The following is a 25367-nucleotide window of genomic DNA, read 5'->3' on the forward strand; positions in this document are numbered from 1 at the left end:
TCTTTAAAAAAAAAAAAATTAGTGGTTGCCCTAGAGTTTGAAATATACATTTTAAATTAATCTAGGCCAACCATCAAGTAAAAGCATACTGTTTCACATTTAGTAAAAGTACCTTATAATAGAATTTTCCCCATTCCTCCTCCCGGTGCCTTAAGACATTTCTGTTAGTCATTTCACTTATCCATAAACCAAATAATACAATTACTTTAAACAAGTAAATTATTACTATGATTACCTCAACAGTTATCTTTTAGATGAATTAAGAGTAAGAAATTAAAAAAAAAAACTATTTTACTTGTGTTCTCCAGGTAAGCATATTTCAATGTGACTTTTCTGTATCCACCTGTCTCTCTAGATTTCAAAATGCTGGTTTGCACCACAATATAATTCTCTGCTGGTCCAAGAAAAAGTTGCTGGTTTTCAATTTGTTCTGCTTTTTTCTTTTTGTAAGAATGGCAGTGATGACTTCCAATCTCTTCAAATGTAGGATTTAAAATTGAGAGTCTCTTTTGACTTGTGTTTTAATATTCTCACCTACACAATGGAAAAGATCCTGCCCTGAAGGTTTCAAGGTATTGAATCATACAAGGAGGGAGACTTTCAGGATAATCACAAGCCAGGACATTCTGGTAGGAGTTTATTTTTATCTTTTTATTTTTAGGCCTACTGTGTGGCATGAGCCAGGATCTTCTATTTGATCTGTCAGCCTGCCTTTCACTTTATCAATGTTGATTACTTTTCATTCTACTCACTCAGAATCTCACAGACTTCATGTATTTTTGCCCATGGGGATTTCTGAATTGTCATGAAATACTAGACTATGTATTCCTCTTAGCCTCTATATCCCTAACATTTTGCCCTACTCTGCATTTTCACAGTATCAGTTCAGTTCAGTTGCTCAGTCGTGTCCGACTCTTTGCGACCCCATGAACCACAGCACGCCAGGCCTCCCTATAGACCCTACCAAAAATAGAATCAGACTCAAGTTAGGAATAACAATGGAGCAACTCAGGTTAGTTATAGGTTGTGGACTTAGAGATTGTTGTACTGAGTGAAATAAGTGAAGTAAGTCAGACAGAGAAAGACAAATATCATATACCATTTATATGTGGAATCTGTAAAAAGGGGTACAAATGAACTTATCTAATATAAAATAAAAATAGAGGTACAGATGTAGAAAATAAACTTATGGTTTGTTTTGCTGTACACCTGAAAATAACAACATTGTAAATCAACTATACTCCATTAAAATTTTTTTTTAAATTATAATAGCCACTTTTCTAGAATTCTAAAATACTCAATATCCAAAGAACATGAGATTTCATGCAGTTAAGTCATCCATCCAAAGCAAGAATCTCTCCAAGCCCACTTACATTACTAAGATAGTTTTTGCCCTCAACCAAAACTCATCTTACAATTTTCTCCACTTATTGTTCAAGACTTCAGCTTCTGAAGGAATTATCAGAATCCCCTAGTTGAGAACCACCTGAAGGCTTCATTAACATTAAGATTTACTCCCCACCTTACTATAAGAGGGATAAACTGCTGTCTGTCTCCTCCTCTGCTTTGGTCTTCTGGCCACTCTTAATTCATGTGACAAGGGCCCATAGAGCCAAGGTAACTCAGCTTTGAAATAAATGATGTGAACCCTGGTGCCAAATGTGTAAGTAAAGTTCAAAGATTTATGCTACCTTTTAAAATTCGGCCAATTCCAGCGCACAAGAAAAAAAATCAATTGTTGGACCTGCTTTGTTCTTGAAAAAAATCAATCATGGTTCTTGCCAAGGATCCCATTACCCTCTGGATGCTGGGGTCCCTCCTTCACATCCCCCATTGCGTGTTGACACCAGCTCTATTGAACTGCATTTCCATAAGGTTTCTGTCTCAGTTTAAGATTGAAACCACCTTTTATACTCCCTTCTCCTCCAAGTATCCTTAGATCCCTATTACTTTTCCCCAGAATAGCTGTAAGTGTGTGAACTAATTAGCTTAGAGAGTGCAAGCTCCCTTAATGCCTTAGGAACCCTGCCATCCCACACTGATTTCTCTACATTCTGAGCTACAAAACAGCCCCTCACTCGGTTTTGGCTTAATTATTCTTCAAGGTCATCCCCGTGCCACTCCTGTCCATGTTCTTTTTCTTCTCAGCTTCTGTTTTTAAGAGGATTTTTAAATAGGTTCGGCAGCTCAGCCGTTTTTGAGTCATTACTAGCTTCAATCCCCTTTCGCACTTATGACTTGTCCTATTTTTTCTCTCGCCTCACCTCCTTCTCTGCTATATTTGCAAGAGTGTTTCTGATTCTCTCTGACCCCTTTGCAGGCTGGAATTGTTCTGTGTTTTGGTGGCCTGTACTTTCCCCCCACACTTTGAACTAATCTCACATGGCCTTGATTTGGGAATTGGCCCTTCCCCTTCCCTGTTTATAGCACAGACAGATCTTTCCCTTCATCTTCCAGTTGCTCCTTCAAGAAGAGGGACTGAATGTTCCCTCAATCGTCAGGATGCCCACAGGACAGGCAAAAGCTCTAAGAAGACAACTAGCTCGTTCACAGTGGTTCAACAGCACCCGAGCCTTCTGGGTTTACAATCCACCTACTGATTTATATGTTCACCTTTGACAGAAACCAGAATCCTAAGGTGAGAATGATAAAAACAAATGCAACAATTATAATAATAATGCCACCTCCCACTGGAGAACACGGAAGGCTTTTCAAACACTTTCCTACAAATTATCCCATCCAGAAGACACATTACATAAGAGACTTTTCTATTTCTTGCTTTCTTCTCATTATGATTCTGATTATTTTCTATTTTTCTCTAACCTCCTATTGTAATTTCTCTTTCCCACTCACTTTGCATTATCAAGCAGCACCTTAAAGAACCGTGGAAGGCACTTCAGAGCTGAGTCTACACCAAGGAATTTTGAACTTTGTGAAGCAGCAGAACACAAAGTTGATACTGAAGCCAGAGCTCATATCCTACAAGGAATGTGGAGGGATGATCAGAAAACCAAAGATTAAAACCTCACAGTCAAGCACACCCAACAGAAATGGGACAGAAGACCCAAGCATCACTTAGTAACCCCAACCGCAGGTTCTGGGCAGCACCTCATTTCGGGCATCACAGATCATATTGATAGAAATGGGCTCTTAAATGAGACTGAATCTGGTTGTTAGGTAGAACTAAGTCTGCAAGGTATGGGCCCCTGTGGATAGAAAGTCTGGGCAAGTAAGCAGAGTAGTGTGCTAGGTAGAGACATGAGAAAAAGAGATACCCAGCAATGAAGCAAGGCAGCAAACACAAAGACCAGGAAAACAGATCTTCAGAAGCCACTGTGATGGCCCAAACGGGAGCTAGGGCCTTTAAAGAGGTGGTTAAGCTAAAATGAGGAGGCCATTAGTGTGGGCCCTGATCCAATCTGACTGATGTTATCACAAAAAGAGGAGACCTGGACACACGAAGAGAAAATAGGGATGTATACACATTGAGGAAGGACCAGGTGAGAACACAGCAAGAAGGAGGCACTCTGCAGGCCAAGGAGAGAGGCTTCAGAAGACACCAAACCTACCCACACCTTGATGTTGGGATTCTAGCCTAAAAAAATAAATTTCTGTTGCCTAATGAGCCATGCAACTTGCATTCTGTTATGACAACCCAAGCGAACTAACACGGTCACCCATAGGATAAATTAAGTAGAAGACTCTCAAGTCAGTTTCCTGGGTTCAGATCTCACCTGACTGCTTATTAGCTATATGGCCTTTGCAAACCAATCTGTGCCTCAGTTCTTTCATCTGTTTAACAAGGATGATAATGGTACCTAACTCACAAAGTTGTCATAAGTGTTAAATAAATTAACCCTTGTGATGTGCTTGGAAAACTATCTGGCACATGCTATATAAGTATTTGTTGCTACTAGTATTATTATTACTATTGTTATCATCATCATCATCATCATCTAATGTGCTAGATTTTTCATGGATGTCCAAAAGGTAGAAGAAAATTGATGAGGGACTTTCTTAGTGGGCCAGTGGCTAAGATTCCTTGCTCCCAATGCAGAGGTCCCAAGTTAGATCCCTGATCAGGGAACTAGATTCCACAAGCCACAACTAAGAACCTACATGCTGCAACTAAAGATCCTGCATGAAAAGATCCCACACACGAGTAAAGATCCCAAGTGCCACAACTAAGACGAGCACAGTCAAATACATAAATAAACGTTAAAGAAAAATAAATTTGATGAGAGTAAACATGTAAACAAATGGATTTTAGAGGCAGAAAGTCTGCGATCCCGGCAAATATCAATAGCTAATTCTGGTAAGTGAAGACACTTCCAGAAGATGTAGTATATCTCCCCTTTCATTCACACTCATTGTTGGAAGCCTGGGCTTCCCAGAGTTCAGAAGCATTTCAGCAATAAACAGCACCAACATTTTCATTAATATGAAGAAAAACAATAAAGACAAATATCATCAGTGCTTGTGTACTGGGGGGCAGACTTTATGCCACCACAGTCCAAAATCAGAGGAAGAAATCTTCTGGAGTCACATCAGTTTCTGATGTTAAATTTCTGCCTGCCTGAGTTTGTGCTAAGTCACTTCAGCTGTGTCCAACTCTATGCGACCCTGTGGATTGTAGCCCACCAAGCTCTTCCGTCAGTGGGATTCTCCAGGCAAGAATACTGGACTGGGTTGCAATGCCCTCCTCCAGGGAATCTTCCAGACCCAGGGATTGAACCTGCATCTCATGTTTCCTGCATTGGTAGGTGGGTTCTTTACCACTAGCGCCACCTGGGAAGCCCAAATTTCTGCATACTCTTCTTTTATCTCATTGCATATGAGCAAACATAAACACCTCCTTTCCTTGATACAAAGATCCCCCTGTGACAAAAATGAAGTGGACAAGAGATAGAGTTCAAACAGTTTGATGGTGTTAGAGTCTTTTTTATGAATAAGCAACAATATCCATGTTTTTAGATGAAAACATTGTCCGAAAAAGTAAGCACAGGCTCAGTGATGTGGTCATAACATGGAAAACTAAATATTTGGCCCTTTTAGGTTCTTTGGTCATCATTTCAGCCTGCCTAGGAAAAAGGAGATTGAAGCCTCATTCCCAGAAATGTCATGTTTATCGACAGTGATAAATTTCTCAGAATCTGAGGGACTCATCTGCACTTAGCAGCAAAGACTTAGAAAATGGGCAATCGCTTCTCCAGCATGAAAAAAGTATCCAAGAGTTGGGCAATTGATTGGAAAAAACGAGCCTAGACTCAAAGATGAGAACTCTGGGAGGTCATCCATGATCGGAGAAAGGATCCCAAGCGTGGCTAAGAAAGGCAAGCTGACTAGTACAATGCAAGGGACTGGGTAGAGGCTGCTATTACAAACTCAGGGAGTATGACTCTTGGTGAAAGTGTTATTTTTTTCCATCACTTAGAAGACTGAGACCAAACTGCTTATCTCTGAGTTCTACTGGTCTACAAATCCATCTCAGAATCCCTGGTTTTAGTTTTGTTTTTCTAAGGCTCAAGAAAGACCACTGTTGGTTTCAGAAGAGATTATTTCAAACTATTTTATTCTGATCCCCTGAGAAATCAGATTTTTAAAAATATTTCAATTAGATTTGTACCCTCGTGACCCTTCATCCCACAACAACATCTCTAACAATGAAGTCCAGGAACTATAATTTTTGTGTCTGCCAAACAAGAAAGAGTGTTAAAAAGACCAAATAAAGACTGAGCTCTTGGTAAGGCAGGTAGGGAAGAAAATGAATAGGCCGTTCATTGGCTTAGAGAGTTTTTAAGGATATTTGCCCTCGTAGCTGTGAATGACCCTATGAGCATCTCTATTCTACTTACTGTATGATAGATTGGCGACTTCTAATCTATACAAACCTGGCTATCTTATGTAGCTAACACAACCTCTGTAGATGCTGAGGGCTGTTGGCATTACTTTTTTCCCCTTGTTTATTAATATGTGTTGACGTCCAAACAGATTCTCAGGCAGGTCCTGTAGACTTCAGATTTTCACAATATTACAATTTCAGCAAGCTGAATGTTAAAAAATGGAAATTGGACAGACTGTTATCAACTTTAATCGACCATTAGAGCATCGGAGCCTGAAGGCACAGTATTTAACGGTTGGAATGGGGTGGTCAAGTAAAATGCTGTCTCTTTCATTTGGAATCTGGGAATAAAGCCAACCCAGATAAAAAGGGGGGAAAAAGCCATTACTCTGACAGCTGTGGCAGAGCACAAGGATCAGTGTTGCAAAGGAGGCCAAGATGCAAATATTGCAGTACACTTGGGTAAGGTTTGTCTACGAATTCTGGTGTGCAGCTTTCATACATAATGCAGATAAATAAGCCAAGGAATGAGATGCTGACCTACCAGAATGAAGGCTATTATCTAATATCAAAAATGGATCCTGTGACATCATATTATATTGCCAGGCTTGGCCTCAATATGTCATCACCTTTCTGTGCGGAAATGGCTGTCTTTTCAGAAAGGCAAATAATTTGCTTCCTTAGTTAGGCTTCTCTGCCTCAGCCTCTGGGCATGGTACCCTGTGAATGCTTCAGAGAATCAATCCAGAATTAAGGTTTTTAATTACACCTGACATTAGTGAGCTCTCACCTGTTGGCAGCCATTTTCTTAAAACCACCCATGGGACAAAAGTTATTTTACTAGAAGTTAAGATTCTTTTCTCCTTTATGCCTCTATTGGCCATGCCAGATTCCGTCCCGACACCATTTACTCTGCTAATGTGGTTTTGCCCATTATGAACTTTCAGAATGTTAAAGTGAGCACAGTTTTCTTTTAAACAAAATATATTGTTTATGTAAAGAGTCTAATGGCCCATAGCAATCCAATTTACATGTAAAGTACAAGATTTCATATTGAATCAGTTTTATTACTTCACATATGAAAGATATTAAGCAGTGGTAGGTATATTGTATTTGTATCAGAAAAATACAAGGGCAGATTTACTGAGCTTGTGCTTAATAATATTAGAATTGATTAACTCAATGAGAAGTGAGACATCTGTTCATTATGGGAAGAAACATCATTTCCATCTCACCTCAGCTGTCCAATGAACCCTTTCCCCTCTTCACTCAATGAAATAACCATACTTAAAGGGTTAATAAAGCTTCCCAAAGTGATAACACTGTTTCTCAGCAGCAAGGGAATATTGTTGATATCATTTAAAATTTATTAAGCATATTTGGTTTGCTGGGCATTGTACCAAACTGATAAAACATAAGATACTTGATCACTGGTTGCTTTTGTTATGATAACGATGTTGATTCCCTTGACCGCTCAAAAACTGGATTTAATATTTCCCATATTTTCTACATTATGGAAACCCCACAACCTAGTTTTCTTTGTATTTTAACTTTTCTTCCTGTGAACTCCTATCATCAGACAATCTCTTTGCAGAGTAAACTGTACTCTCATAAACTCTAAGCTGTTTGAAATATTTTGGGAGAGAGCTAATCTTTTTTTTATTAATCTGGAAGGTTGTTCTATAAGCACTGCTGTTGAGACAGAAAAGTGAACCCTTTCGAATGTTCCTAATAAACAGATGCTCTAGATGACTCCTCTCCTTTTACCACAATAAATTTCCATTCGATGTAATTGAAAGCCTCAATTAATATTACTTAACTCAGAAGGGGTGAGAACATATTCTCGAGTTAACAAAAACTGAAACTAGCAGGCGACTAGGGACACACAATAATTTGAAAAGGAACCAATGGAATAGGAAATTTGCTCATAATGTTCTTCTGGAAGTTTTGTTATATTTTTGGATACAAGATTTTGTTGTATAAATTTTCACTTGCAAACTTTCCCCCCCACCCCCTTTCCATCATTTCAGGGTGGAAAGAACTTTCTTTTCCACCCCTACTTGCTTCCAGGAGTAAAAGATGGTCCTGACTGTCCATGTCTGAATTGATATGATGTGCTTTGGGATTTAGTTAGAATGAATGCCTTTCCCCATGTCCCGCTAGCCTCCAGGCATGCAGCAAAGTTCAAACACAACACTTTAAGTAAACAAAACTAAATTGAACAGCTAAAGCCTTCCTTCAAGGAAAGACATACAGATTAGTGAAGGCCAGACCACAGGGTGACTCTTGCTTATACCCCAGCAATAACTCAACCACACTCTGGAAAGAAAAAAAAAAGTGCATCTGCTGTGTGAGTGTGTGTGTGAATCCACACAGTTTGCACTTCCTGTGCCCTGCACAACACGGCCTGTGGTACAGATTCGATCTAAGACCATTACACTGTGGATGCCAGTGCACTAGCCCTGCCTTCCTTCAGCAGAAAAAGAACTCTTCTCCAAAATACTTACATTTAAAAAATGTTTTCTCCACAAGAAATCTTCCTCCCTGCAGGTTCCCAAGTCTAGACTTAGCTGCAAAATCCAACCTTTGCCGGCAGGAGTGCTCATCAAGCCGTGAGGGAGTTGAAGCAGGTGAACCTCTGTTCAGACAAGAAGCAGGCACCCAGGTGGGTCATGACTGCATGATGTCTGGGCTCCAAGGGTCACCAATAATATGCACCTGTCAAATAAAGGAGACCTCAGATGCTCCTGTCTCCTCAGATCTCAGAGACTAGGATTCCAATGGGAGAAAACACACATTTATTAATAATCAGCTAATAAACTTACTTCTAAGAGGCTGTCCTAATGTCTTGACTGAGAACTTCTACTTTTTATGTGTTGCAATTTCTACTCTTAACCCCTTAGCTCCACTCTTTTTCACTGATGCATACGTGCACACTAAGTCACTTCAGTCATGTCCAACTCTTTGCGACCCTACAGACCATAGCCCACCAGGCTCATCTGTCCATGGGGATTCTCCAGGCAAGAATACTGGAGGGGGTTGCCATGCTCTCCTCCAGGGGATCTTCCAGACCCAGGAATTGATCCCACATCTCTTACATCTCCTGTATTGGCACGCATGTTCTTTACCACAAGCACCACCTGGGAAGCCCCTTTCACTGAGATGCATCTATTATCCCAGGTGGCACTAGTGGTAAAGAACCCACCTGCCAATGCAGGAGACATAAGAGATGAGGGTTTGATCCCTGGATTGGGAAGATCCCCTGGAAAAGGAAATGGCAACCCACTCCAGTATTCTTGCCTGGAGAATCCCATGGACAGAGAAGCCTGGTGGGCTACAGTCCATGGGGTTGCAAAGAGTCAGACACGACTGAAGCAACTTAGCACATTAAGCAAGCATCCATAGCACCTCACTCAACACAAAACTGAAACGGCTGTCTTATTGTGTTTGAACTGCTATAAGGATATATCACAGACAGGGAAGCTTATGAACAGAAATTTGCTTCTCACAGTTCTGGAGGTTGGAAGTCCAGGATCATGCTGCCAGAATGATCAGGTGAGGGCCATCTTCTGGGCTGCAGGCTTTTTGTGGCCTCACCATGTGAAAGGGACCAGGGAGAGCTCTAGTATCTCTTTTATAAGGGGACTGATTCCATTCATGAGGACTCCACCCTCATGGCTTAACCATCTCCCTAAAGGCCCCACCTTCTAATACCATCACCTTTGGGGCTAGCATTTCACCATGAATTCTGGAGGAATACAGACTTTTGGACCATAGCAACTCCTAAAGGACTGGAGTATCTTGATCAGTCCAGTTCTGTTCACAGCTCTTCACAGGTTAATGTCCAAGCCAAGTGACCAGGTTTTGCAGGAAAGATGAATATTCAGGAAATATGTTCTATGTTCTATTCCTTCAGAAATTCATAGACTCTGGATAGTGTCTTAGTCCATTCAGGATGCTATAAGAAAAATAGCATGAACTGAATGGCTTGATTAACAACCAGCATTTATTACTTATAGTTCCAGGGGCTGGGAAGTCCAAGATCATTGCACCAGTAGATTTGCTGTCTACTGAGACCACTTTTTGGTGCATAAATTATACTATTTTGTTGTGTGCTCACATAATTCCAATCATGAGGATTCCCCCTTGTGATCTAATCACCTCCCAAAGTACTCACCTCCTAATGCAATTATCTTGGGGGTTAAGATATCAATATATAAATTAGGGGGAGGGGGTAGAAACATTCAGAACATAACAGGGAGATAAGATTCTTATGTGATATAACTGTTTTATATAACACACAAAATATGTGATTAAAACATCAAAATGTGAGGTTATTGAGGTTCAGGGAAACAAATATTCTGTTATTTCCACTACGCTTTATTACCAAGGCAAAAAAGTAGATTAACATATTCTTGAAATATTTCCAATGGTAATTGAAGTAATGAGCTCTCCTTTCGTTGCCTATAAGCAGAGAAGTCAAGTAATCATATCACATTGCTACTCTGTCATTCCATTTACTTGGTGAAGCAAAGGAAAAGCATCAATAATGCCACTATTTTTATATAAATTGAAACATCTTTGGTTTCTACCTTACTTCCTTTCTTAATACAGAATTCATTTTCCCAGAGAGACAATGTAATGCATATGGCAGTTAGTATTGCTTCTAGTCCAGACCTTTAAATGTACTTGCCAAGCCCATGTCAGCTGTTAGGAGAAGCCATAAAAAAATATTCCTTCCAGAACATCTCCAGGTCCCCTCCAGCCAACCAGTTCCAACTGTTCCCATACCATAGTTCTTAACTCTCTTCCACTGTCTTTGATACGGATCTGGGCTGTCAAACTCTATCAAGTTCCTTGACTTGGCTTTATCGCCCCTTTGGAACATGACGTATCTGCCTCTGTGCTCCACACGTAGAATGACCCTTTATCCCCTCACTCTACCCATGCCTCACCAGAACACAGCCCTTCAAGACTTCCAGAGTGATAGCTGGTGCTGAAGGATCACCATAAGAGCCTAAAAGTGTATGTGAAAGACCATGTCCTGAAAAGCAGCAGAGTTCTCTCTGCTTAGAGAGGAGTATTATAAAATATCTGTTTGTTTGTATATATCCCCACTGGTGGATCAGTTCTTCAAAGTGTGGGAAAGGCCTTCCTTATCTCTTCATTCTAACACCCTGAATAGAAAAATAACACACACATGGTTTTTTAATTAATTAATTAATCCATGCTCCAAGGTTAATTAACTCCCCCAAACAAAACTTCTATTTATTCAGTAGTCTCAACTAGAGTTTGGGAAGCAAGTGATCTAATTTAGTTAATTCACTCTAAGGCATAAATTATTAAAAATACATCATTCTGATATGGGACTTGATGGCAAAGGTATTTTTTAATCTCCCCAGAAGATTTTCATGAGCAGCCTGTCTTGAGAGCTACTGATATAAAATGTCCTCAGTGCTCTGGCCCCAGCTTCTCCAGTCATGCACTGCCTTCAAGTGTCTCTCTAGCTGTACTGAAACAGACGTCCTTCTTCATGCACTCCATGTATACCCAGAACCTCAGATCTCTTTCACCATACTTGGAAAAATCTCAAACTACAGATGATGTTAGTGTTTCTTCTTCCAAGATCTTCCTATCACTATTATTTGCCTCCTATGGTCTGAATGCTTATGTCCCTCTCCCATCCCAAATTCATACACTAAAATCCTAACCCCAAAAGATGATTGATCATATTAAGAGATAGAGTTTTTCGAAGGTTCTTAAGTCATGAGGGTAGTGCACCCTTGAATGGAATTAGCACCTTATAAAAGGCTCCAGTCAAGGCTATGGTTTTTCCCGTGGTCATGTACGGATGTGAGAGTTGGACTGTGAAGAAAGCTGATCGCCGAAGAATTGATGCTTTTGAACTGTGGTGCTGGAGAAGACTCTTCAGAGTCCCTTGGACTGCAAGGAGATCCAACCAGTCCATTCTAAAGGAGATCAATCCTGGGTGTTCATTGGAAGGACTGATGCTAAAGCTGAAACTGCAATACTTTGGCCACCTCATGCGACTGGAAAAGAGTCTGATGCTAGCAGGGATTGGGGGTGGGAGGAGACGGGGACGACAGAGAATGAGATGGCTGGATGGCATCACCGACTCTGTGGACATGAGTTTGAGTGAACTCCAGGAGTTGGTGATGGACAGGGAGGCCTGGTGTGCTGTGATTCATGGGGTCGCAGAGAGTCGGACACGACTGAGTGACTGAACTGAACTGAACTGAAAAGGCTCCAGAGAGATCCCTTGCTCCTTCCTCCATGTGAGGACACAGGGAGAAGGTGTCCACTATGAATCAGGAAGAGATCCCTAACCAAATGCAACCACCTTGGTGCCCCCATCCTGGATTTCACAACCTCCAGTATTGTGAGACACAAATTTCTGCTGTTTATCAGATTATCAATCTGTGGTATTTTGCTGTGAAAGTTGCTCAGTTGTATCTTACTCTTTGTGACCGCACGGAATTCATACAGTCCATGGAATTCTTCAGGCCAGAATACTGGAGTGGGTAGCTATTCCCTTCTCCAGGGGATCTTCCTAACCCAGGGCACAAACCCAGGTCTCCCGCATTGCAGGTGGATTCTTTACCAGCTGAGCCACAAGGGAAGCCCGACAAAAACGTATTTTGTTATAGCAGCCCAAACAGACTAAGACATTGCCTCGCAAATCAGATTGTTGGGGTTTTTTTGTTTGTTTTTTTTTTCCTGGAAATGGATGTCAGAACTAATGTTTCATTTTGAACAAGAGTTAAGTCACCAGAGTAAGGAAACCAAATCAAAAGCTACTGTTGGGTTTGTGGGAAATTTGATGAATCTAAATGAGAAGAAAATACAGACTGAAGATCTTTAAGATTCATCTGCAGCAGCTCATCTCCATGGTGGATAGATTGTGTTAGCAATGGTTTTCTTCATCTTAAGAGTAAAAGCCATTGTCTAACTACAGAAGAAGATTTATTGCAGTTGCCAGAGCTATGAAAGGGAATCATAATTCCTGACACCTCTTCCTATTCTTTCCTCATCCTCAGCATAAAATATCCAGACAATTTGTTTATGACTTAGTAGGTACTGATGGTAGAACTTAGGGTTTCATTTTGATGGATTCAAACCCAACCCATCCTGCAGGTCTTCAGTAATAACAGAGAAGATCTCAGAGACCAGAGTGAGTTCAGGGCAGTTCTCAAGTGCGTAAAAATGGGTGTTTCCCTTGAAGTCAACCTAGTCATATTAGGATGATGGATCTGCTACACTCGTGACTCCATGTGAAATATTTAGGGCTTGTTCTTTTAAGATGATCCTGAAACACCTCCTCCAGCTTGTCTTCCACAAACACATCTTTTCTGAGCAATTTAGATGTAGCAGGAGGGGAAAAAAGGTAGGGGGATTTATCAGGATTAATTAATACACAAGAGGAAAGAGATGTATGTGATTAAACTAACCTCTCAGGTTCATTATAAATATTTTATGCACTTATGTGATTCTGAATTCTGTCTTTGTCATTTAGAAAATAGTCCTAAATATGAGAATTGAAGGCTCCTGTGAGTAAAAATAAGGTGCAAGGACACTTATGCCAGCCCTGCAGCTGGAAAGGCTGAAGGAGAGAGCAGTAAGACTTTTGTCAGAAGGGGCAACACTGCCCAGAAGACAGGAAGGGACACACCGTCTGACTCTCACTCTCTGGAGACAATATATGCAGGAAATACAGGACAAAGCCTTGGCGGGTGAAGGACAGCTCCCAGAGAAGTGGATGGCTGGGGCAGCATCTGCAAACTCCCCTTTGCACAGGCCTCTCTACTGGCCTCTGGAGATGCCCTGAGCTTTCCCGCCTCAGTACCTTATTATAGATTTCTCCACACCACCCGCTAGACCTCCTCCATGCCATGGCCTCCTTTTACCCTTCTGCCTGCCTGGCTTTTTGAACTCAACCCTGGGAATCAGGCCCCAGTTCATTTCCATCATGAAGGCTACCATGACATTACATGTTCAGCGTGATCTCCAATCCCCTAAACCGGAGGTTCTATTTCAGAGTGGGGTTGATTTCAAGAAGTATAATTTGAACCACCCAAAGTAATTAAAAAGGAATTTCATTTTCTACTCATATTTCTCAAAAGAGGTGAGAGAGTCTCCAAAAGCATAGTTTATAGTTATATTTATTAAATTCTTTCATCATTGTCCTTGCTATCCCCAAGCTACACCCACAGTGGTCTTCATGATGGATGAGGAGGATTGAAGTAGAGGCCATGTGATTCTCTTTGGTGTTCTTGGAAAAGGGCAATGACTTTGAACATGCAGACCTCATGAATTTGTATCCCATTATATACTTATCACATATCCTTATATTTTAGACATTTTATCGTGTATACTGATTCTCTCTTCCCAAATAAACTGTGGCTCCTCTAAGAACTATATTTTAATCACCTTTCTATTTTAATACAATGTAGGTTATCAATAATAGTTTTAGGATGAGTGAAAGAATTAAAATATATGAAAGTAGAAGATTAAATTTCATATTTCACTAATATCTTCTGCAAATATCACACACTACATACTCAATTACTATTTGCTGATGATAATAAAATAGGAAGCAGTCCACTCAGGGGGCAGGGACGGGGCTAAGGGCCAGCCCAACCCTGGAGTCTTTCACCCATAATGAGCTCAGTTAACCAAACCTCCAGGGTTTTTTCACCCTGGTACCTGTTATTCAGCCTCTTCTACCAAGGACTTGCCCAATTCATTATATCAGTGTTTTTAAAAAAAGAATTTGCTTTGATTTCATCTCTGCTAAAATTCATCTTATTAGATATGAATGTCCTTTCAGCTCTTTGCAACCTGTTTGGATTTGCTATACACCATGATCTCTACTCTCTCAGGAAAAACCCACATAGCTCTACAGTCACCTTTTTATTTTTAGTTATTAATCACATCATGAGAGAAACTTATCTCCACCACAAGGAACTGGAGGTTGTAATTTGAGCACCAGGTACACACATTCAGATGCATATTTATACACAACACACAGGGGAAGGTGCCCACCCCTCCCACTCCCAGCAGAGGCAAGAACTGTGTCCTTTTTCTGACAAACACCTCAATATAAAATCCAAACGGGTTCAGAGCACATGGTCGGCAGGAAGTAGTCTGTGTTAGATGCTGCATGGTTGGAGCTGAGAACACTTGCTGGGGCCATAAAGAGCAGCGTACAGGCAACAGTGAGGCAGGAAGAGGTATAGCTTCCAAGGCGTGGCTTGAGCATCCTTGCCCTCAGGGAGACTCATGCACAAAAAGTTCTCAGAAGGAAAAGTAGGGCCAGTCTGCTGAGTTCCAATTAAGATTACAGGCCAGTGCCTTCAGGTGCATTTGCTCTTACTGTTGCCAAATCAGTGACACAAATCTTCCAAGAGAAATGTGAAATGATTAATCTGCAAAAGATTACGTACAAAAAGGAACAGGAAATGCCTTGCCAAATATTTAAACTACTGACAGGATGTTTCCTCACTATTTGCATTTAAATTTACTGGCATTTCTGGAGAGTGAAATAAGTCAAAAGAAAGAATACAAAATGAACAACAGAAACACAAAAAATAAAATAGTAATGATTTGAAGACATTTTATGTGATTATCTAGAAAATTTAACATATTCTATGAACTCTTAGTTAATAAATGAGTTGAACAAGATTCTCAGATGCAAAATTATTAAACATAAAATCAAGACTCAACTCAATTAGGCAATGTGTCTGTGTTATAAGGTCAGTAAGCGCCAAAACCAGAAAGGTGATCTGATCCAAGCAGCAATTGCTGCTGCTCTGACCCAAGATTCGTGCCTGTGTGCTCAGTCTTTGCAACCCTGTGGACTATAATATGCCAGGCTCCTCTGTCCATGCAATTTTCCAGGCAAGAAATACTGGAGTGGGTTGCCATTTCCTCCTCCAGGGATCTTCCCGACCCAGGGATCAAAATCATGTCTCTTGCACCTCCTGTAATGGCAGGTGGAGTCTTTACCACTTGCACTACTTGGGAATAAGATACCTGTTGGCAAACCCACAACTTGCATCAACCTAGACCTCAGCAGTGCCTCCCTGCCACACGCTGCTGCGTCCATCGAGAGGAAAGCCCATAGCTTGTAGAAGCATCCATGTAAGTCCTTCCTCCCCACCTAGACCACAGGGCAAAGAAACTTCCTGCTCACAGGCAGCTCCCACTTCCTCTCCCACAGTGACAATGCCAGGTTTCCATCCTCCTCCTTAGGAAGCCCTACCTTACCCTGCCCCCTTTTCTACCAGAGGAGGAACTGAACTTCTTATTTACTTGGTTCATTTTTTACCAGCAACTTATCAATGGTGTTGTGGTTACAGAGCCCAGCTGAGTCCAAAGTTGGATCCCCCTACTTTCCAGTTGTATGATTTCAAGCACGTTATTAGCCTCTCTGAGTCTCAGTTTCCTTATCTGTCAAGGAGGATAAGAAGAGTGTCTACTTACTGGGCAATCCCTGGGCAGTTTGAGCAAACTGATGAATACAAAGCAGTGAGAACAACGCACACTGTGAGCATGAGACGCATTCTAGGTGACATATCTGCCAGCTCTGGGAACCATGAGGACACAGCCCCTGCTATAACCCCAACACCAGAGTCAGTGCTAAGCACATTTTGGACAAATAATTCATTAGAACTGAGATGCGAGCTCTGAAGGAAAAGAACAAAGGGCAATAAGAGCATTTACAGAGGGTCAGGCTGAGTAGGAATCAGGTAGCTTAGGGGTCTGCAAACTGTGGCTGGACAGTTTTAGTAAATAGAGTTTATTGGCACACAGCCTTGCCACTCCATGGATGGATTGTCTGCAGCTACTTTTGCACCACAGTTCTAGAGTCTAGGCAGAGACCGCATGGCCCACAATGCTGAAAATAATGACGATCTGGCCCTTTAAGGAAAAAGTTTGCAGAATCCTGAGCTACCTGATGAGGGAAAGAGAGAGATGATCCACACAAAAGATGTAGGCAGGCAGGCCTTCGGCTCAAGGAATTAGACAATGTGAATCCCTCAAGAACTCCCCCAACTTCCTAAATCACATCACCCAATACCTAAATCACATCACCCAATACCTAACAAACCCTCCAGCTGTGCCTTCTTGCCTGTGGGAGAACTCTGACCTTCCCCCTACCCCCATCATTTAGGACTGCAGCTGCCAAAGCTCAAGATTTCCTCTCCTCTATGAACCCGCCATCCCAGGTTCATTCTTTCTTTCTCTCTCCTGCCACTTCCACTTTCCCCTCCCCCTCCCCTCTCCCTCCAAATCCCCTTCTCTCTAGCTCTAGTCATCCTACTTCCAGCCCTAATCTTTCCCACCACGTCCCCACTCTGCCTTCAGGGTTATCAATCTAAAATGCAAATCGGACTCTCACTCCCCTGCCTAAAACCCACTAAGTGAAGTGAAGTCTTTCAGTCATGTGTCCGACTCTTTGTGACCCCATGGACTGTAGCCTACCGGGATTCTCCATCCACGGGGTTTTCCAGGCAAGAGTACTGGAGTGGGTTGCCATTTGGGGCTCCCAATTGTCTGTGGATAAGAGTCCAGACTTTAAAAGAAGACAAAGATCTATCTGGTCTTACCACATCTATAATTTTATCCCTGGCACACTAGGACCACCTATCTTATTGTAACCGTCAGGCGAGTGTATGCTCCTTGGTTTTTATCTCATCACAACAAAGATCTGGAGTGATGGACACTAAAGCCCCCTCAGCATGTCACAGCTCTCAGGTCTTGGACAGACCGTGTTATAGCTTTCAGGTCTCGAACGGACCGTGTTATAGCTCTTGGAAAAATCAGTGTTAGAGCTCAATGTTACAGCTCTATTTTATTTAGAAGATAGCAGGAAAATCCATCTTCAAGGCGTGAGGGCTCGTCGATACAAAGACCAAAGAGAAGAGTGCCCCAGCGCGTGGGGGGGAAAGAGAGAGCCTTTTGGCTCCTCTTTTTATATGTTTTTTTCTTCCCCCTGGGCCTGCCCTATGCAAATTGGGCTTAGTCAGGAGTGCTGTTCTACCTGCAGTCCTCACTCCAGTCCTCGGTCCTCAGGCCTTCCTTTGACCTTCCTCTATTTTCGTGGGCTTTTCCCTTCCTTGTCTTTTAGCCACCGCCATTTTGGACTCCTTTTCCCTATTCTACCTACCTAATGGACATGAGTTTGAGAGAACTCCGGGAGTTGGTGATGGACAGGGAGGCCTGGCGTGCTGTGATCCATGGGGTCGCAAAGAGTCGGACACGACTCAGCGACTGAACTGAACAGTAACTATCATCTATCTTTCTTCTATACCACCTAACACCTTGGGATGCCCTCCCAATGTTTCACAAATCTCTCACCTCATTGGTTTTTGAGAAGAGAATACAAACCAAACGCTCAGTTCCCAGCTTCCCTTGCAGCTACAGTCCATGTTGCCTGAGGTCACCTCAGCTTCCCCAGGCAGATGAATGCAAGCCAGATTCTGAATGTGAGGCCAGCAGCATGAAGGAGGATGCACAGCACTGAATTCATCCTGCTAAGGGTGGGGACAGCAACATCCAGGCTGTAGTGACAGCACCCCAGTGCCCAGCACTGTGGCGTCAGTAGTGAAAGCCACTATGGCTGTGTCCAGCAAAGGGGTAGAGACACCTCCTGTACTAAATACCAGACACTGCTCTAGTTCTGGGAATAGAGTAGAGGACAAGACAGAAAAGTTCTCCACCTTTATTGGGATTATATTTTTGAAGTAGCATCTGACATGTATTTATCTTCAAGTGCCCCTCATAGTGCTGGACACAGACACTGTACTCACTTCATGTTTGTCTTTTATGTTTCAAGCATTCCCCTGGTTTCAGTTCAGCCCCCTGGCTAAGACCTCCTGGTGCCCATGAACTTCATCCTTATGGTTGTTGCCTCACCACCAGCACCATGGCTATGGAAGCAGGGCAGACTCCACAATGTGCTCTGATCTTGTTGGCTTTTCACGAAATCCCTGGCATAACTATCATATTCCGTTTAAGTGGCCTGAAGCCGAAAGATGGCTCATTGCATGTTCCTAGTGTTTGACCTATAGGTCACTAAAACTTTTTTTTTCCTTCCTCATGTCCCCATGAGCCTAAGTCATCCGAGGCCTAGGAACACAGTAGGTGTTCAAGGAATTTAAGTTGAACCTGACTGAGCTGTTAAATGTGTGTGTATATGTGAAGAGCCTGTGAAGAGACTCACAGAGTCTAATTTTTGCAGAAAAATTCAGAACAGCTTCTGATTAGTGAGTTTGTTCCATTTCCCAAGAAATAATTTTAACCTTTAACACAGAAGGTCAGTCTCTCATCTCTCTGTTCATGCATAATTCCCCCTGCCCTCTGCTCTTGGTGCCTCAGCAACCCACCTTAGAGAGAGGCTGAGTCGGCGGGAGGGAGAATAAGGGCGCTCGGAGGCTTGGGTGGCCTCTCTGGGACCAGCTAAGCCATCAGAATACGTGGCCTTACTTGCTACATTATTAATAAAATTGCAAGAAGTTTGGGAGAAAACTTTTTTCCCCCACCTAGAAAAATTAGCATTGATGCCACACGAGATGCAAACTCAGGAAGATGAACATCAATAAAACAGAAAATGTTCCCTTTGAATCTTCTTCTGGAGCTAGTGCTAATAGAGCACTTTGAAAGGGTGAAGGGACTGGGAGAGCTCAGGGTGAATAAATCAGGGTTGCCGGTTATCTGGGCACCGTGGGTGGCCCCACATTCAGGCCACAGTTGGGCAGGGGAGTCCAGTTCGTCCCAAGTGTCTGTAGCATTAATCACAGATCCTGGATGGCAGCATTGGAAATGGTCGGTGGTGGGATGTCCTGCCATGGGTGATGGCTCACAAGAGCCCAGGAGATCCAGATTAACCAAAAAGAAGCCAAGGTCAGGCAGGCTGCCTTGGTGATTTTCTGAAAACCCTGGACTGACCTTCAGAGCTGATGCTGTGGCTAGAGGAAGTCACGGGATCTTAAGTAGGCGGAGGTATCCAAGCAGGTCACACTAATTAGTGGGGATAATTAGTCATAGAACCAGGGATTTCAGTAGCTTTTTAGCAACCATGTCAAACAGCTAACAGGCCAAGTGTTACCTCCCTGTAGATGTCTTCCTTCCTTGCCCCTCATTTGAAACAGCACCCCATCATTCTATTTCCCATTGCTCAGCTTTCTCCTTTCCTCTCACCATCCTTTGCCAGCCTGCATCATATAACCTACTTATTTGTATCACATATTGTGTATTGTGCATTACATTTTAATACCAGAATGTAAGCTGTATGAGGATGATGTCATCTTGTTCGCTACTGTGTCCCCAGCTTCTGGATCAGTGCCTGGTATCCAATTAATATTTATTGAACTCATAAATATATCCTGAACTAAAACTCTGAAGTATTTTCACTTGAACTGCTCATTGACCAGGTTTCTCGCATCTGTATTTGTAAAAGTGCTAGTTTTTAATTTCACAAATGCGGCACTGTATCTTTTGGGTTTTGGTCCATTTATTCAGCCTTTTAAGTTTAGTAAGTCTTTATTTCAACACAGTGATGGGTCCCCTCAATCTTATTTCTGTGCCTCCAAAAGCCGAGCAGCAGGCCACTGTCCTTCCATCCAAGTGGACGTGCCAGTAGACACATCCCCTCAGCCTGGATTAATCGTTTTTCACCATTTGCACCAGGAATCACTGAGATAGAGGCTCTCTGCTCTGGAAAGGGCCTTTGGGACCAAGTGATCAGAAGCTTTGATTTTACAGACTGGGGTTCCAGGACCACATGGGGAAGTGTGTGACAAATGGACAGGCTCCCTATGACATCAGAAAAAGCGCACTGATAGGTTCAGCCACCCTGCATTGAGAAGGCACTTCCATAGCAACAAGCTCCCAGGGTGGCCTTGGACTGGCACCTGAACTCTCCATCATCCACAGTAGACTGGTGGGATCCTTCCACAAAGCCTGTCTCTTCTTTATCTATTCCCATCCTGAGGGTGGTCCATGAGTGACAGCTGGAAGGACTCAGAAGCCAACCCAGGGCCTGGCTTCTCCCCTCTTCACCCTGTCCTCTTCTCCCTGAGGTGGCAATGCTCTTCCTTTCTCTTCCTTTTCCACCCCATTGTGACATTTAAACTTATTTAGATGGGGTACAGATGCTGAGAATACACTGATGAGCTACAGCCAACAGAAACTCAAAGACAAAGAGAGGTTTCTTGGCACATCTGAGAGCACAAAATTCTTTGGCTCTCAGTGACTAGTGCAGCATTTAAAACAAAATATGTCTTGAGACAGTCAACAATATAAGAGTAGAGGGAAGAGCTGCAGTATATATTTGTTGAATGAATTAATGACTTCAGTATATGAAGTAAAGTAAATGGACATAGTAACAGAACCATTGGTGACAACCCACTCCAATATTCTTGCCTGGAGCATCCCATGGAGAGGAACCTGGCAGGCTACAGTCCAAGGGGTGGCAAAGAGTCTGACACAACAGAGCAACTTAGCACGACACGGTATGGCGACTTCTCAGACTTACCTTGGTCTAAGTGGGAAACTTACAAGGAATCAGAGCCAGTGCCCCCTGCCACTGCCTAGGAAAGGGCAGGCAAGTCAAGTCCAACACTGGGGTTCAGTGATCCCTACGGAGGTCATTGTATGTGCACCTGAGGCCACCTCCTTCTTTGGCCTCTTTCTCTGCTCCATCCTTCTTCTCAGTCCCTGCCCCTGAGAGCCTCTCATCCATCATGGGGATTTCTCAAGAATCCCCATTACAGGCTCTGCTTTGAGGAATGCAACCTAAGACATTGTATTTCTACAACACATAATGGAGTATTTTGAATTGAATCTGGCCCCTAACACGCCTTTAAATTCCTCCCACCTGATCCCCGCCCCCCCATAGCTTGTCCCCAGAACTTCGTGTCACCAGACTCTCACTTTGGCAGCCAGTTTGGGCTTATGGCTGTGACATTAATGGCGCCCATCACAACCCAAAGATGCTCAGCAGTAAACTGTCTGGAGCCACAGATTTAGACACAAGGTGAGCAGTTCAGCTTGCAAAGTTTTCAGAGCTGCCAAAAGGTGTCTTCAGTTATAGGAACAGAACCCGCTGTCACAGTCATTAATTATTTATGGAATAGACTCGGGGAGGAGGCAGGGCCAGGTGGTGAGGCAGGCAATTCAGAAATGGAGACAGAAAGATTTGCGTGTGCTTATCTTAAAAACTCCCGGGTGGGCTCCTCCCAACCTTTCACCCAGGAAAGCCGGCACTCAGGCTGCCCTCTGCCACAGAGACCTCTCCTCCCTCCCTCCCTTCTGGGAGGCTAAGAAGGAAGCAGGCGCCCTGGAGGAGACAGCTCTGATCTGCCCAGCCTGCTCAGTTTTAGATTTGGAAGAACTTCAAATTACAGGCCCAAGCTGGCCACATGGTGTGGTCTGAAGGTGTACCCTTGGTGCTGTGGCCTGTGCACAGAGACTCCCCAAGGCCGCCGGAGAGGCTCCTGGCCAGCTCGCCCCTTCCCTCTACTCAGGGCTCCTTCAGGCATCCCCCACTCACCCACCTGTTTCCCACCTTCTTCCTCCTCCTCACAGGAAATGCAGAAGGCAGCAAAGTGTGAAGTACGGAACCTCTGGTTTCCATACACACCCGACATAGACAACACAAAACAAGACATAACACACTTATACACACCACACATAATGTACATATAGCAGACACACAACACACAATGCACACACACACACACCTGCTTCTCTATCTGCCCTTTCTTCCTGAAAGGTTAGAAGAGGCGTCCTGCTCCTCACATACCCCCAGACCACTGCTTCCTCTTCTCCCCCAGACCTTCAGCCCCTCTCACTCTGCAGCCCTTTCCATGAGCATTTACTGAGCTGCAGTTGCACTTCTTAAAAAAAAAACAAAAATCAAATGGGAAGAGTCATAAGCAACAGATTACCTCCCCTCCTACCTGCAGTGAAAATAGAAGCATCAGATGCGCGCCGCCCCTTCCCCCCACATCTGCACACCTAGTGGGGGCCCCTGGGTGGCAGCCAGGCCCTCCCACCACAGCATCACCTGCGCTCCAGGCCCACCCCTTCCCGCCTTACCAGCCAAGACACAGTTCCCTGAGTTAAACCTTCTCCTGAATATGCAACTTCTTCCAACGCCAGCTCCTCTCCTACCTGAAGCCCTGCTCTTCCCCGGGTTCCTTCACTTCCCAGGTTCCAGTGTCTGGGTGACAAATGATAACTCCACACCCACGTCTCCAGCCCAGCTCTCCTGCCTGGTTGGCCACAGGTGTGACAAGTTCCTAGCAGACAAGCACCTCGAACAAAGCATGTCTAAACTTCTCAGAGCTCACCTCCCCTTCCCACCGCCCCTTCTCTTGCTCCTTATCACTAATGTCTCATTTCAATAAAGCCAGTCAGCTGAACAAACCATTGTTCAAACCAGAGGCCCGTATGTGGTCCTTTAACCTCCTTCTCCCTTAACCAGTAATCTTTCACGATCGATAGGGGACCATGTCCCCTAGTCTATCTCCTTTCCCTATTTCCTAATTGACACCCTCCTATCACACCCTCTAACAATGGAAGAGCCTCTGTTCTTCACATGGCCCACCTACCCCACCTACTGCAGCCATCGCCCTAAGAGGCAGAGTGGAGCTTGCCACTCTCCCTTTAAGCCTTTTCCTGAATATCTGCCCTCCTTTACAGATCTCCTCCCAGGAGAAACAGACTCAGAGAAGAGAAATTGAGCAGAATATAGCAAATCCAGGGGCAGGGAAATTATTGATTCGTGCATTTGTTCGTTCATTAAATTATACCTTCAGAACCTGGACTTAGTCCTTCTGGGAGTCTCCAGGCTCAAGCATTTAGTTTTCTTGTTTATTTCCTTCACAGCACTTACCTCCATTTTGTTTTTAATTCACTATTTTTATACTTAAAAAAAAGAAAAACTATTTTCCCTTTAAGAATAAGTTCCTTACATAAAAGGTACTCTCAGTCTGTCTGATACAGTATCCACAGCCCCTAGTCCCAGGCAGGGCATACAGTAGTCACTTAATAAATTTGTATAGGATAAATGAATGACCACAATGACACACAGTAGCTTCTGTCTAGAGTCAATTCCATCAACACTAGTTTAAGAACCAAATTCCCATCACCTGACACGTAGCCTCCACCAAGTACCTGCCATGTACAGGCGGAATGGGGTGGGCGCCAGCAGCAGAAAGTATGATTTTCACACTCAGGTGCCTCTAAGGGAAGGATGAACTGGGGACAACAGGCTAACTGTCAACAAGGCAGGACCGGGACTCTCCATGCCCAGGTACTGGCCTCGCCTGGGGTGATGAACACAGACACCAGTCTTAGAGCAGGGACCGTTCCAGGCTGAGGGGGTGGGCCCTGGGGACTGCTCCCACTCCTCTGCCTTCTGTTTACCCAGATTCCAGACACGCATTCCATGCGCTTGGTCCCCAGCAGGAGGATGAATGGGCCTTCCATTCTGGTCCCGTGGGGCCAGAGTTACAGAAGGGTGTGCAAATTTATCAAGAGAGAAGGAAGAAGAACAGGAATGGGTTAAAAAGAAAAAGAAAAAAACAGAAAATGAGAAGGAAGGAAGGGAAGGGAAAAGGAAAGAGAAAAAGCCCAATCGACACCTCTCGTATCTCCTCTGCACTTCTGGCCCCAGGCCCCAGCGTGCTCGCTGGGACAATGCAGAGTCCTGCTTACAGCCTCCCTGAACGAACACACCCACTCCGGCTTCCAGGGAAATCTAAGCTCCAGTCGGGATCTGGAGTGAGCCTTTATAAACATTAAATCAGACTATGCAGATGTGTCACTCGCTGCTTAAAATCCTCCTTGGCTTCCCTCATGTTGAAAATAAAATCCAAATTCCATGTTCAGCCATGGAAAGCCCTGCATGATTTGGTATCTCTCCCTATAGACTAAGTCCAGCCCCAAGAACCAGCTTTTTGCTGCACCTGAAAACACCAGGCTTATTGAAGCCACAGGGCCTTTACCTAGCTGTTCCCTCCTCCTGAACTGCTTGGGTCCCCGATCTCCAGCAAACTGGGTCCTCAATGACATTCACCTTAAACACCACCTCAGCGAACAGATGCTCCCTTGACTCCCCCTCCCGAAGAAACGACAGGGTCCCCTCTCCATTACACATCTAGGGGTTATTTCTGCACAATCTTTGTTGTTGTTTAGTCACTAAGTTGTGTCCGACTCTTTGAGACCCCATGGAGTGCAGCACGCCAAGCTCCTCTGTCCTCCACTGTCTACAGGAGTTTGCTCAAATTCATGTTCATTGATTTGGCAATGCCATCCAACCATTTCATCCTCTGCCACTCCCTTCTCCTTGTGCCTTCAATCTTTCCCAGTGTTCCAATGAGTCGGTCCTTCGCATCAGGTGGCCAAAGTATTGGAGCCTCAGCTTCAGCATCAGTCCTTCCAATTAATATTCAGGATTATTTCCTTTAGGATTGACTGGTTTGATCTCGCTGCA

The 25367-nt window shown here is 43.5% G+C and overlaps 1 protein-coding gene across 2 annotated transcripts in view; it reads right to left on the reverse strand.

Annotated features, from left to right (window-relative positions):
- The window catches only part of LOC148776108 (uncharacterized), a 394223-nt gene that overhangs the window by 102394 nt on the left and 266462 nt on the right, over positions 1-25367 (reverse strand). For both annotated transcript variants that reach the window (XR_016038540.1, XR_016038541.1), the window contains one exon: positions 8350-8560. The gene's annotated coding sequence lies outside the window, so the exon portion shown is untranslated. The remainder of the gene's footprint in view (positions 1-8349; positions 8561-25367) is intronic.

Source organism: Moschus berezovskii, chromosome 11, assembly GCF_049115385.1.
Source record: "Moschus berezovskii isolate FMDL1 chromosome 11, NW_MosBer_1.0, whole genome shotgun sequence".
NCBI lineage: Eukaryota > Metazoa > Chordata > Mammalia > Artiodactyla > Moschidae > Moschus > Moschus berezovskii.